This window comes from Schistocerca nitens, chromosome 5 (genome assembly GCF_023898315.1).
Source record: "Schistocerca nitens isolate TAMUIC-IGC-003100 chromosome 5, iqSchNite1.1, whole genome shotgun sequence".
Classification (NCBI taxonomy): Eukaryota; Metazoa; Arthropoda; class Insecta; order Orthoptera; family Acrididae; genus Schistocerca; species Schistocerca nitens.
This window is the reverse complement of record NC_064618.1, coordinates 301,128,486-301,142,825: the sequence shown is the minus strand read 5'-3', so window position 1 is coordinate 301,142,825 and position 14,340 is coordinate 301,128,486.

The following is a 14,340-nucleotide window of genomic DNA, read 5'->3' as shown; positions in this document are numbered from 1 at the left end:
AATGCACTCTACCGTTTCCGCTATTTAAGTTCTCCGCTGGAGATCGACGAAAACAGTGAAAGTAACTTTCAAATCTGCAGTTAAAATCTGAAAGGTTTGCTGTATAAAATAAAGAAATGCTACGAACGACATGAGATTAAACGAAGAGTATAAAAAAAGGAAACATGAGCCATTATCAGTTTCACAAGAATACCATGACGAACGTTGACGACCTAGATTCACGTCATACTCCAGCACATGGTTTAAACTCCGTGGAAATTTCTTTACATCGTACTCTGCAAGATGAAAGATTCATTCCAGACTTGAAGTATATGTACACACAGATATTCATAACAAGTAATCAAGAGCCAGGAGGAATTCGCGAGGAAACAAGTATACGAAACATTCTAAATGGATTCAGGATTGAAATTGAAGGCACACGGAATTAATTAAACAATGATGGGACCAATGGATGAAAGCTTGATGTAGATGAACAGTTCAATATATGTTGTAGATTATTGATGATTTTAGCAGAATCAACTGATTAGAGACGAAGATATAAGAAATAAGTACCGAAAAGCTGACAAAAAAAATCTGTGTGTAACTACTACAGCGACTGGACAAAGTAGTTGGAGACAGAAAGAGAAAAATTCCACTTTTACTGAGTATCCTCTGAATGCATATCATTCTTGTTATATTAAACAGAATGTTCTCCATAAAGCAAATAAAGGCAGAAAACTGACATTACTTGAAATACACAACAGTCGCAGAATAATCATTTAATCCTTAATGCTTAAATACAGTTCCATTATTTACACTTGCTAAAGTGGCAGTTGGTTAATATTTTTCTCGCCATAAGATAATACGCATGTTGTAAATACAATGACTGTTCCTCTCCTAACTTCCACTGACTCCTTCCCCCAGCCCCGCCCCCCCCCCCCCTACTTTTACTGCCTGTTCATAGCATTCATCAGTTATTTTGTCCACATGACACACTAATTTGTGCAAGAAATCACTTGTATACTGTTTTGATCTGTACACCCTTATACAGGGTGTATCAAAAAGAATCATCCGATTTGGCACATCTATATTTCTGAAACTAATAAACATATACAATGAATTTTGTTTTTTGATGAACCCCCCCCCCCCCCCCCCCCCACTTGAGATGCACGGCATATGTAAATGCGGTATTCAAGTATTCAAATTGTTCCCACACTGCAGCGAGCATGTCTTCAGTTAACAGCTTCCACAGCTGCTGTTATGCGATGTCTCAGTTCGTTGATTGAATGCATGCCAGACGGACATTGGAGGCATTATGAGCTGTCGAACTGTGTGCTCCTTGTGAAACTATGGCGGATGCGTTCGACGTCTGTGTCACACTCGGGAACGGCCCGGCGATTTGCCTTTACACAAACAATCTGTTTCTCGGAATTGTTCATGCCATCGTCTAATCATTTGTGCTGTAGGAGGATCCACACCATACCTAGGACGAAAGTCGCGCTGAACAGTTATTACTGACCCGCACTGCGCAAAACGTAGAACACAAATCGCTTTCTGTTGTTCCGAGACCATTTTTACTAGAACAAGTGGGCACACATTGCTGCTACCTAGCGCGAACCATGTAAAGCTCTAGAGATTGCTATTTCCAACAGTGCGTTGTTCACGCACATATCTCAGATAACATAAAAGTTATGATTTTTTTAATCGGAGAATTCTTTTTGATGTACCCTGTACTTTTAATGTCTGAGTACAGTATAATATAAGGTTTATTTGTTCATAGCTTCCTTGTGTATTTTATTATGGTTGTGTTTTTTACATAGACATCTACTTATAAAAGGTCGCATATTTTTGGAAAAACTATCTTTGTACAGCTATAAACTCTCGCTGATGTTGTGTGGACTATCTGTTTAATCATAAGTTGTCTGAGGATGGTTTAGAAAGCTGAAAGTCAGTTTATAACGAGTAGTAGTGATGCTGGTATGCATAGGGCGCCCAACAGCGAAGTCATTAGCGCCTGAGTTTATAACGAACTATAAAATAAACATTATTGTGGAACATTAGTACCATGTATTCAAATTTTAAACATGTCTGTATTCCTTCCAGTAACGACGGAATCGCCGGCCGAAGTGGCCGTGCGGTTCTAGGCGCTGCAGTCTGGAACCGCGAGACCGCTACGGTCGCAGGTTCGAATCCTGCCTCGGGCATGGATGTGTGTGATGTCCCTAGGTTAGTTAGGTTTAACTAGTTCTAAGTTCTACGGGACCAATGACCTCAGAAGTTGAGTGCCATGGTGCTCAGAGCCATTTTGAACGACGGAATATTCTACACATTTCCATAAATGTTAGCCTTTACAATGCATGCTGAAAATAATCATATACGAAGTAACATGCATGTTTGACGCAATGGAGTATGGATTGAAGACCGACCGAGGAAGTTCTCTACTAAATTCGACAGATAAGGAAAGATCGAGGGGGAAGACTAACACAAAGTAGCTACATGAAGTTAGTAAATATTTTCAGGAAAAACAAGAATATATGTAACTGAAGATCGTAACATGTAGAAAAGTGTGGAGGAGATCTTTATCGACAGTGGATGTCGAATGTCTAATTTGATGAACGTATTGCTAAATGATTTTAAGTTTATCAGATCAAACGCTCACTCCTGGCAAACCTTACTTCGGCTAAAAACCTGCAGACACAATTCATATTTCTACACTGAAACACCAAATAAATTGGTATACGCATACGTATTCAAATACAGAGGTATGTAAACTGGCACAATACGGTGCTGCGGTCGACAACGCCTATATAAGACAACAAGTTTCTGGCGCAGTTGGTAGATTGGTTACTGCTGCTACTACAATGGCAGGTTATCAAGATTTAAGTGAGTTTGACTTGGTGTTACAATCGGCGCACGAGCGATGTGACACAGCATCCCTGGGGTAGCGATGAAGTGCGGATTTTCCCGTACGACCAGTTCACGAGTGTACCGTGAATATCAGGAATAAAGTAAAACATCAAATCTCCGACATTGCTGCGGCCGGAAAAAGATTCTGCAAGAACGGGACCAACGACGACTGAAGAGAATCGTTCAACGTGACAGAAATGCTACCCTACCGCAAATTGCTGCAAATTTCAGTGCTAGATCATCAGCAAGTGTCATCGTGTGAACCATTCACCGAAACATCATCGATATGGGCTTTCGGAGCCGAAGGCCCATTCGTGTACTCTTGATGACTACACGAAACAAAGCTTTACGCCTCGCCTGGGCCAGTCGACACCTAGATTGGACTTTTGATCACTGGAAACATGTTACCTGGTCGAAAAAGTCTCGTTTCAAATTGTATCGACTGGATGGACATGTACGGATATGGAGACATCCTCCTGAATCCATGGATCCCGCATGTCAGCAGGGCATTGTTCAAGCTGACGGAGTTCTGTAATGGTGTAGAGCGTGTGCAGTTGGAGTGATATGGGACTCGCGATACTTCTAGATACGACTCTGACAGGTGACACGTACATAAGCATCCTGTTTGATCACCTGCATCAATTCATGTCAATTGTACATTCAGACGGACTTGGGCAATTCCAGCAGGACAATGAGACGTCCCACACATCCAGAATTGCTACAGAGTGGCTCCAGGAACACTTTTCTGAGTTTAAACACTTCATCTGGCCATCAATCTCTCAGACATAAACATTATTGAGCAAATCTGGGATCCCTTGCAACGTGATGTCCAGAAGAGATCTCCACCCCCTCGCACTCTCACGGCTTTATGGATAGCCCTGCAGGATTCATGGTGTCAATTCCCTCCAGCACTACTTCAGACATTAGTCGAGTCCATACCGCGGCGTGTGTCAACACACGATATTAGGCAGGTGTCCCAATGTCTCTGGCTCTTCAGTGTATATTTCACAGTTTGCGCCCCACAATGGAGCCTTTTTAAAAACTGTGTCGCAGTCCGCTGCATTTGTCACGAGATGACAGCTTCCGGTGCCCAGGGGAACTACAAAGACGAGTCGGGCTCGTAGCTACCTGTAAGGTGATTACTGCGGAAACCCCGGCTAAAATTGGAACTGAGCCAAACGGAGACAGACACGCTGTAAGCCGGTTTAACTACAGAGTACATTCTTGAAACTTTGTGTCCCTTCCACTCTTTCTGCGTCTTTCTCGTCTTCCTACAAAGGATTTTTTTTTTCCGGCTCTGTGCGTCGTGGGCGTCAGCGCCCCAATAAATTATTTGAATGAGGTTAAATTTAAAAAATAAAAAAATTGTTATTAAATATAGCTATTCTCTCACACTGATACGCAGAATTTCACGTGCAAGACTCTACGTCTCTGCATAGGTTCCGCCACTTACGTCTAATTGAATTTTTATTGTAATCAAGTCTTGGGCTCCCTCTACAATCTGCACCACCACACTTACCTCCATTACCAGTCAAATATGCCTCGACGCCTCAGACCGTGTTCTGTCAGCCTATACCTTATTTTAACCAATAAGTGCCACAAATTACTTTTCTCCCCGATTCGATTTAGTACTTGTTCACTCTTGTTCATTAGTTATTCGATTTAAACATATAATTCTCAGCTTTCTGACAGTCTGCGTATTATATCCCGTACTAATGTCAGTATTTTTGGTACCCAAATAGCAGAACTCGTCTACTACTTTCAGCTTCTCGTTTCCTAATCTAATTCCATTAGTGTCACCCGTCTTCATTCCCTGCATTCCAGTACTCTTCTTTTTCTAGGTCATGCTGAAAAATAAGACCTCCGAATTTTTATGGGAAAACTCCGATAGCTTTTTAAATAAAACAAACGTTATTATCATTCGACATATTTATTCTTCATGTCTACGTATTTTCTGCCCTTTCCCAAAAGGGGGCTCCGAATTGTAACTGCAACATGGCGGTGTGTGACGTAATTATGTCGATGCGTGGGAAACAGAGTGCTGTAATCGAGTTTCGAATTAGAAGAGTTCGTCCACACGTGACGCATCCTCCCCTTCAGCATGACAGACACACGAGCACTGCGACATCTGCAACGATCCGACAACGTGGGTTCACCGCCATCGATCATCCTCCATACTGTCCTGACTTGGCCCCATCCGATTTTCTTCTGTTTCGAAAACTTAAAGAACATCTTTGAGGACTTCACTGTGATAGTGATGAAGCAGTGCAAAGAGAGATGAGATTGTGTCTACGCCAATAATGTCAAACATTCTACAGCGACGGTATCAAGGAAACAAACTCTCGCGGGGAGAAATGTGTTCGTTTCCAGGGTGACTACGTACAGAAATAAATGTACAGACACGAATAAAATGGGTATAGAATGTTAATTAAGTTGGTTTCATTTAAAATCTTTAAGAGTTTTTACATAAAAAAATAGGAGGCCTTACTTCTGAGCACGCCGTCGTACTCTGTTGATATTCGTCTTATAATGTCATTTGAGGAAACTATTCATCCGTGCAACTGATCCAATAGTTCCTCTGCCGTTCTGATGTAGCTACCACGTCTTCGCTAAGATTAAAGTTTTTGAAGGAGAAAAAGACTCCAGCCGCAATCAGGTGTCGAAATAATTCGATGGTGAAAGTTGAACACTGGGTCTCGAACCCGGATCTCCCGATAACCGCAAGGGGTTGCCTTAACCACGTCAGCCATCACACGTTTCCTGTTAGACGCATATTCTCAACTTGTTACATGTCAGTAGCGTCCATTGTCCATTCACCCACTTGCTCGTAGCGTGTCGTTGAAACTTTGGAAAATTATAATTACTGTGCTGGAAACTTGTACGTTATTTGATTTTCAAAAAACTGAGCAAAACTCAACGTACTTAAACAGTTTTCTCTTTACTTATTCTGTTCGTCACTAAACTGACACACAATATTCTTAGCGCAACCCAATCTGACTTTCCACAATCCCTAAAAAAGTATGGCCGTCACTAGCAATAACCTATACCTTTCATGAACCACTTACCTCACAAAAATCTTCGTTACTCGAACTACTGCAATATATCGAGCGCCAATACTGCCAGCTAAATAAATATTCTAACTACGGAAGGCACTAACTACTGATAAGCATAGTTAGCAAATGAAAGATTTTGATAGAGAACAAACAATGTATTTACCTTAATAGTGTTCTATATATATATATATATATATATATATATATATATATATATATATATATATAAGTTCATGACCTCCATCTTTACAAATTTCCATTTTCTGGCGGACATTCGTCCAGATCGTCCGCGTATACTAACCTCTCAAAACTCTGGCACCTCTCTCTCCACATCCACCACTGCTGGCGGCTCACCTCCAACTGCGCAACGCTACGCGCTGTGCACATCCAACTGCCCAACACTACACAGGCGAATATTCCAACAATGAGTCCAATCAGCCACAGACTGCAGACAGCACAGTCAGTGATTTTCATACAGAGCACTACGTGGCGTTACCAACATAAAAACCTAAACAGCCTACTTACATCGTTTATTCCCGCAAGAGGCTCGGACCCTATTGTGCATCCGCACTGGAGTTATCTTGGGAGTCGCGCCTTCATATAAGCTTTATACAGGATGAATCACCTAAAACTTGCCCCGCAAATATGGCGGAAATGAAAATCGCTATTGCTGTGCGGATTTGACAGACTCGCTAGTCAGTGGATCGCATTGTTAGCCAGTCAACAGATTGTATTAATACACAGAGAGTGTATTTTTTGTGCAAATGTACACTTTTCTAAATGGAACAAAGTCTATTGACATTAACAGACTAAAAGTTGGATAAATTATAATGCCAGTCGTGTTTGTTGCAAGATTCTAGTGCGAGTCATTTACTAGATATCGTATTTTGAAAAGTTGAAACACTGACACCTGCACAATACCGGTGGCAGCACGTATAAAGAGTAACATAAGCGCATACACAAGTTATGTGGATTCTGAGAAGTAACGAGGTAGTTGAACATCACAGGTTGTGTTCAAAGTGACTACCGACATCGGTAAATACGCTTTCAGTCTGGTATGGAACGACTGCTGCACACATTCTAGCATTTCAGCGGTGATATCGGAGCAGGCTACAGTAATACGTCGTTGCATATCATCGGGAGTAGTTGGTATGTCCTTGTAGGCAGTGTCTTTCAGCAGCCGGCCGTTGTGGCCATGCGATTCTACGCGCTTCAGTCCGGAACCGCGCTGCTGCGACGGTCGCAGGTTCGAATCCTGCCTCGGGCATGGATGTGTGTGATGTCCTTAGGTTAGTTAGGTTTAAGTAGTTCTAAGTCTAGGGGACTGATGACCTCAGATGTTAAGTCCCATAGTGCTTGGAGCCATTTGAAGTGTCTTTCAGCTTTCCCCAGAAAAATGTCTACAGGCGTCAAATCCGGGGAACAGGCCGGACAGGGTACAGGTCCTCTGCGTCCAATCCAAAGATTTGGAAATAATTGATGAAGAAATGCTGCAGTGCTTCGTGAACTATGGGCTACACAGCTGTCATGTTGGTACCACAGGTTCCTCCTAGTCTGCAGAGGAACGTCTTTTAGCATCCGTGGAGAATGGTCTGTTAGGGGACTGAGATACCTGTGCGCGTTCAATGTTTCGTCTAAGAAAAACGGGCCTAAGAGCTGATGGATCACAATCCTTCACCACACGATTACACTTCATGGACGCTGATGCTCCACCTGACGAAGCCAACGGGGATTGTCAACAGACAAATAGTGCATGTTTCGGCGGTACCTGGCCATGGTTGGTAAATGTGGCTTCATCACTAAACAAGATACATGATACGTTTGAAGTATCCCGTCTTAACTCTCATGTACAGAAGTTAACATGATTCACATAATAGTTTCCAGGCAGCTGTTGACGGGGAGAGACCGATAGGGATGGAATCTATGTCAATGGACAATGCGTAGAACGCTTGCCTGACTAATTCCACTTCCTCGTTGGATTGCGCGGGAGCTAACCTGCGGATCAACTGCAACAGCAGCCAGAACATTAATTTCTTCCTCTTCTGTTGTCGAGATGGTTTACGTCTGTTGGAATATCTTGTCGCATGCGCCGTACAAGAACGAACTGCATTCTTCCCGCACTCTCCGTACAACATAACACGTCGGTTTTTTCTGTATTGGTATATGGCCTCGCCCACTCACGACCTACTGCTTGGACTGTCACCCACTAACTGACTAGCAAATCGAAATGCAATCAAGAAACACAAAAGCACACTATAAGCAAATATAACAACATCGTACCTTGCAACTACGCAGATTGAATGGCATAAACAACTGTCGATTTTTCGAAAAGAAAGGAAAAAATCTGGGAATGTGTTGAGAGAGGTGATATTTTACCTCTGTTCTCATGCATAGGGACACATGGTAATACCTTGGTTCTCGTATTAGGCAGTCTCTAGGCTATTTTTACTATACAAAAATTAACAATTGTTCGTCGTTTCTCCATTTTTGAAGAGGTCTGTAACGCCGTTAAAGAAATGCTTCGTTCTAAAGAAGCCATATTTTTAATCTTTAGCGAAGCATGAGAAGTGATGAATATCTGTAACAATTTAAAACTGTGTCAATACGTACAACTGCAACCAGATTTGCCGTGGAGGAACTCGCTTTACTCTTTAGCGGTATGTCACATAGAACCACTCAATATGCGATACACTATCATCCTTACAAAAGAATTCGGCTATTACTCTACCTCAAACGTTCCTGACATGTATCTGGTTGCATGTATCACAGTGTCTGAGAATGAGACTAATTTTAAAGGGAAAAAGGTTATATTATCTTACAAAAAACACTGGTGAGCAAAACTTAAGGATGAAGATTACTTTCACATGATGCGTCACTCTGAGGTAACATAGCTCGACGAAAATTGGACCAGACATTGAAAGAACGGTCACAGCACAATACAGATGGTAACTGAAAGAAATGCGCAATGAGACAAACAGAAATAACATCTGTACTGACCGCGATTTATGATGGTCCCCTGGACATAACAGAAGGCAAGGCATGGTTGTTAATAGGGTGTGTGTTCATCACGGACGGAAAAGCATGCTCTGCAACGAGTTCCCTTGCTGGTCACAAGACTGGTAATGGAAATGAGCGTTTGGCGTCATTGGCTGGGAGGCCCCTTACGGGGCAGGTCCGGCCGCCTTGGTGCAGGTCTTATCACAGTCGACGCCGGATGGGAATGAAATGATGATGAAGACAAGACAACACTCAGTACCTGACCGGAGTAAATCCCCGACCCAGCCGGGAATCGAACCGGGGCCCGTAGGACGGAAATCCGTCACGCTGACCACTCAACTATCAGGGCGGACCAAGATTGTTAAGGAGTTCTTGGCTGGAGCTTTCCATTCATCCACCAGTGCGTTTGACAACTGCTGGATGGTCGTTCGTGCACGCGGCCGTAGTGCAGTACGTTTCTCATATCCATGAAAAACGTGATCGATTGGGTTTAAGTGGAGTAAAGGGCAGGCCAGTCCATTCGCTGCCCACCCTCTCGTTCCAAGAGCTCTTTCACCTGCACTGTTCGATGCGGCTGCACAAGGGCGTTCACAGGAACCTGAAATCAGGGCCGAATGCACACCTGAAAAGATGTACATGGGGAAAGAGCACAGTGTGACCAGTGGGTGTCTTTTATTAAGGTATTTGGAGGTCAGTACACCCATGCAACATTAACCGTGCCGCGAGGGGTAGCCGCGCGGTCGTAGGCGTCTTATCACGGTCCCCCGTTGGTGGTTCGAGTCCTCCCTCGGGCTTGGGTGTGTGTGTCGCCTTTAGCGTAAGTTAGTTTAAGTTAAGAGTACGTAGTGCGTAAGCTTAGGGACCGATGAACTCAGCAGTTTGGTCCTGTAAGGCCTTACCACAAATTTCCAATTTTCCATTACCCGTCCGCACATGATAGCAACTGGATCAGCAAAACGATCATGTTCGACAATGCCCCTGCGTGCATTACGTGTTCCCACCTCCTGTAAGGTTGCAATCTACTCCTCTTATCGAACGCTTCCTTCCTTTTCCTGCGTGTCTATTTGTTTTTCTGTCTTTATATTTTTCATCCTACATGGGTGCTTCTCGATTGTCAAAAACATACACATCGAAGATTTGCCTTTAAAAGTAGGGGTAAGCTGACAAGAACAATATTGACGCTGTATTTTTTCTCTCTCATGTCTGAAAACATATGCGAACTGACGTCGGCGCATCTTAGTGGCCCTGCGAGAAACCAGCTAGTAGCCAGAATGAGATTTTCACTCTGCAGCGGAGTGTGCGCTGATATGAAACTTCCTGGCAGATTAAAACTGTGAGCCGGACCGAGACTCGAGCTCGGGACCTTTGCCTTTCGCGGGCATCTGAGCTACCCAAGCATGACTGACGCCCCGTCCGCACAGCTTTACTTCTGCCAGTATCTCGTCTCCTCCTTCTAAACTTCACAGAAGCTCTCCTGCGGTCCAGAGTTCGAGTCTCGGTCCGGCACACAGTTTTAATCTGCCCGGAAGTTTCAACCTGCCAGTAGGTTTTCTGACACCACTTGTCAAGGAGCAACATAGGCAGCCGACATCCGTGATGTTTAAAAACTCTGATGTTTAAAAACTCTTAGCGGAGAACATCAAATCAGCCATCATTTGACTATCAATCTCTGTATGTATACGTTCAATGTGTTTTAAAAGAGTAGCTGTCTTTTGTCTGTAAGATACTGTTAGGGTAAGATGCACCTGTTAGGCCTACCTCAATTGTAATTATCTTTTAAACTCACACCAACCAATATAACAGCGTTTAAAATAACATTGTAGGAGAAAGAAACCATCAAGGATTGTTAGAAAACCAATTTTTTTTTGCAATGGTGAATTTCATATTAGTTACTGTGTTACAATTGTTGCACTGTTGTTGTTGTTGTTGTGGTCTTCAGTCCTGAGACTGGTTTGATGCAGCTCTCCATGCTACTCTATCCTGTGCAAGCTTCTTCATCTCCCAGTACCTACTGCAACCTACATCCTTCTGAATCTGCTTAGTGTATTGATCTCTTGGTCTCCCTCTACGATTTTTACCCTCCACGCTGCCCTCCAATGCTAAATTTGTGATCCCTTGATGCCTCAAAACATGTCCTACCAACCGATCCCTTCTTCTGGTCAAGTTGTGCCACAAATTTCTCTTCTCCCCAATCCTATTCAATACCTCCTCATTAGTTACGTGATCTACCCACCTTATCTTCAGCATTCTTCTGTAGCACCACATTTCGAAAGCTTCTATTCTCTTCTTGTCCAAACTAGTTATCGTCCATGTCTCACTTCCATACATGGCTACACTCCATACAAATACTTTCAGAAACGACTTCCTGACACCTAAATCTATACTCGATGTTAACAAATTTCTCTTCTTCAGAAACGCTTTCCTTGCCATTGCCAGTCTACATTTTATGTCCTCTCTACTTCGACCATCATCGGTTATTTTGCTCCCCAAATAGCAAAACTCCTTTACTACTTTAAGTGTCTCATTTCCTAATCTAATACCCTCAACATCACCCGACTTAATTCGACTACATTCCATTATCCTCGTTTTGCTTTTGTTGATGTTCATCTTATATCCTCCTTTCAAGACACTGTCCATTCCGTTCAACTGCTCTTCCAAGTCCTTTGCTGTCTCTGACAGAATTACAATGTCATCGGCGAACCTCAAAGTTTTTACTTCTTCTCCATGAATTTTAATACCTACTCCAAATTTTTCTTTTGTTTCCTTTACTGCTTGCTCAATATACAGATTGAATAACATCGGGGAGAGGCTACAACCCTGTCTCACTCCTTTCCCAACCACTGCTTCCCTTTCATGCCCCTCGACTCTTATAACTGCCATCTGGTTTCTGTACAAACTGTAAATAGCCTTTCGCTCCCTGTATTTTACCCCTGCCACCTTCAGAATTTGAAAGAGAGTATTCCAGTCAACATTGTCAAAAGCTTTCTCTAAGTCTACAAATGCCAGAAACGTAGGTTTGCCTTTTCTTAATCTTTCTTCCAAGATAAGTCGTAAGGTCAGTATTGCCTCACGTGTTCCAACATTTCTACGGAATCCAAACTGATCTTCTCCGAGGTCGGCTTCTACCAGTTTTTCCATTCGTCTGTAAAGAATTCGCGTTAGTATTTTGCAGCTGTGACTTATTAAACTGATAGTTCGGTAATTTTCACATCTGTCAACACCTGCTTTCTTTGGGATTGGAATTATTATATTCTTCTTGAAGTCTGTGGGTATTTCGCCTGTCTCATACATCTTGCTCACCAGATGGTAGAGTTTTGTCATGACTGGCTCTCCCGAGGCCATCAGTAGTTCTAGTGGAATGTTGTCTACTCCCGGGGCCTTGTTTCGACTCAGGTCTTTCAGTGCTCTGTCAAACTCTTCACGCAGTATCTTATCTCCCATTTCATCCTCATCTACATCCTCTTCCATTTCCATAATATTGTCCTCAAGTACATCTCCCTTGTATAAACCCTCTATATACTCCTTCCACCTTTCTGCCTTCCCTTCTTTGCTTAGAACTGGGTTTCCATCTGAGCTCTTGATATTCATACATCTTCGCCACAATACGTTGGAATATTAATAAGTTAGCTACCACGGCAACGACTATCAAAACAGGTATTTCCCTTCATTGTTTAACATAATTTTATGCACTACCTACAGACCACAAACTATTCCTTTAATTCATTATTCTAGGTATTGCGTAAGGATTACCAAGAAAGCTTACACTTTCGGTAGGTCTAGAATCACTATTCAGACTGAATCTGTTCTCATTCCAGAAGGACACGCGACATGCTCCTCGTTGATTGAGTCGCTGTACTCTTGGCATAGTCGTAAACCGTGCCACCGTGTCACGACGTATTGGTCGTCGGGTAAAAAGACCACTCCCACGCAGTTGCTGTGCCACTGTGCAGAGTGTGATTGCGTGCCTTGCAGTCCTGTTATGTTTGGTTGTAGTTGCGCTCGCTGTTTGACGTGGGTCCCTTCTTGCCTGTTGCACAACGTAGCAGTCATTTGTTGCTTAGTTGCCAGTGGTTGACAGTCTTATCCACGATCTTACCTTTTCTTGTTTCTTGTGCGCCCCTGCTAGCTGAGTGGTCAGCGCGACGGCATGTCGTACCTAACGGCCCGTGTTCGATTCACGGCTGGGTCGGAGATTTTCTCCGCTCGGGGACTAGGTGTTGTGTTGTACTTATCATCATCATTTCATCCCCATCGAAACGCAAGTCGCCGAAGTGGCGTCAACTCGAAAGACTTGCACCAGGCGAACGGTCTACCCGACGAGAGGCCCTAGCCACATGGCATTACCACTACCTTCGTTTCTTCTAATATTTTGCGGTTAGGACAGCACAGTGAGACATATCTCAGAGTGCAAAAAATCGTAGTGACAATTTTTTTGGTCCGATTTTGTATTTGCGTGCACATAGATCTACAGTTGCAGCATATGCTAGTGTGACACGAGCGAAGTGTGTGTTGGTTGTGATTTGTTCCTTTTTGTGAGTCTCTTCATTTTGGGGGTGTTTATTGGGGTAAATGTAAATTGTGTGTGGAGAATTTTCTTTAAATATGATGATTTTTTGTGCTTAGTGTATTTTATGTGTGTGAAATTTCTGACAGCGATATTTCGCTCTGTGGTAGATCTTACATAAAAAGAGCAAGAGATCAAAAGCTGTTTTTGTTGCATGTTTCTATGCGCCACATATCAGTCAGCTATAGGTGAGTGTGTAACACCATAGCTTAGACACTACATACCTTTTGTTGATTCATTTAGCTTTCTGTTTTGTTCAACATCCCATCGTTGACCTTCTGTAATTAGTGCACGATTAATTCGATACTGTAATGAAGTGTAATCTCTGTAATATGTACAATATGAGCAAATAACATGTTTTGTATTTGTTATATAATCTCTTTGGTTATCTTTAAAATTAAATAATTTTATTTAAATAGTTTTGTGTAGAACTACCAATATATGCAAATGTTCTGTTTCATTTAAAATGTTTGTTCGCTGTTATGTAAACTGCTGACCTTCACTTAGGGTTCTTAGCTATTTTGTATGTAAAGGTGTTGTGGTTCCCCTCGGGAATGGAACTGTGTAGCGCGCGCAAATTGTGGTTGGCCTAGGTAGAAAAGGTGGTATTGAGAGTCAGTCGGGGACGAGCTACCAAACTATCAACTGCTCATGTAAAAGTTGTGTATTGTGCTGGTTCCGAGAGAGGCTTTTCCTGACGCTTTACAATGCCTCCGATGGATGGATAAAGAGCTGGAACTATTCTGGAATTGGTATCTCTCATAGCCACCAAGAAATCACAGAGTCCAGCAATTCTGCCTGCAAATCCACCTACGAACATGCAATCGCCACCACATTGCG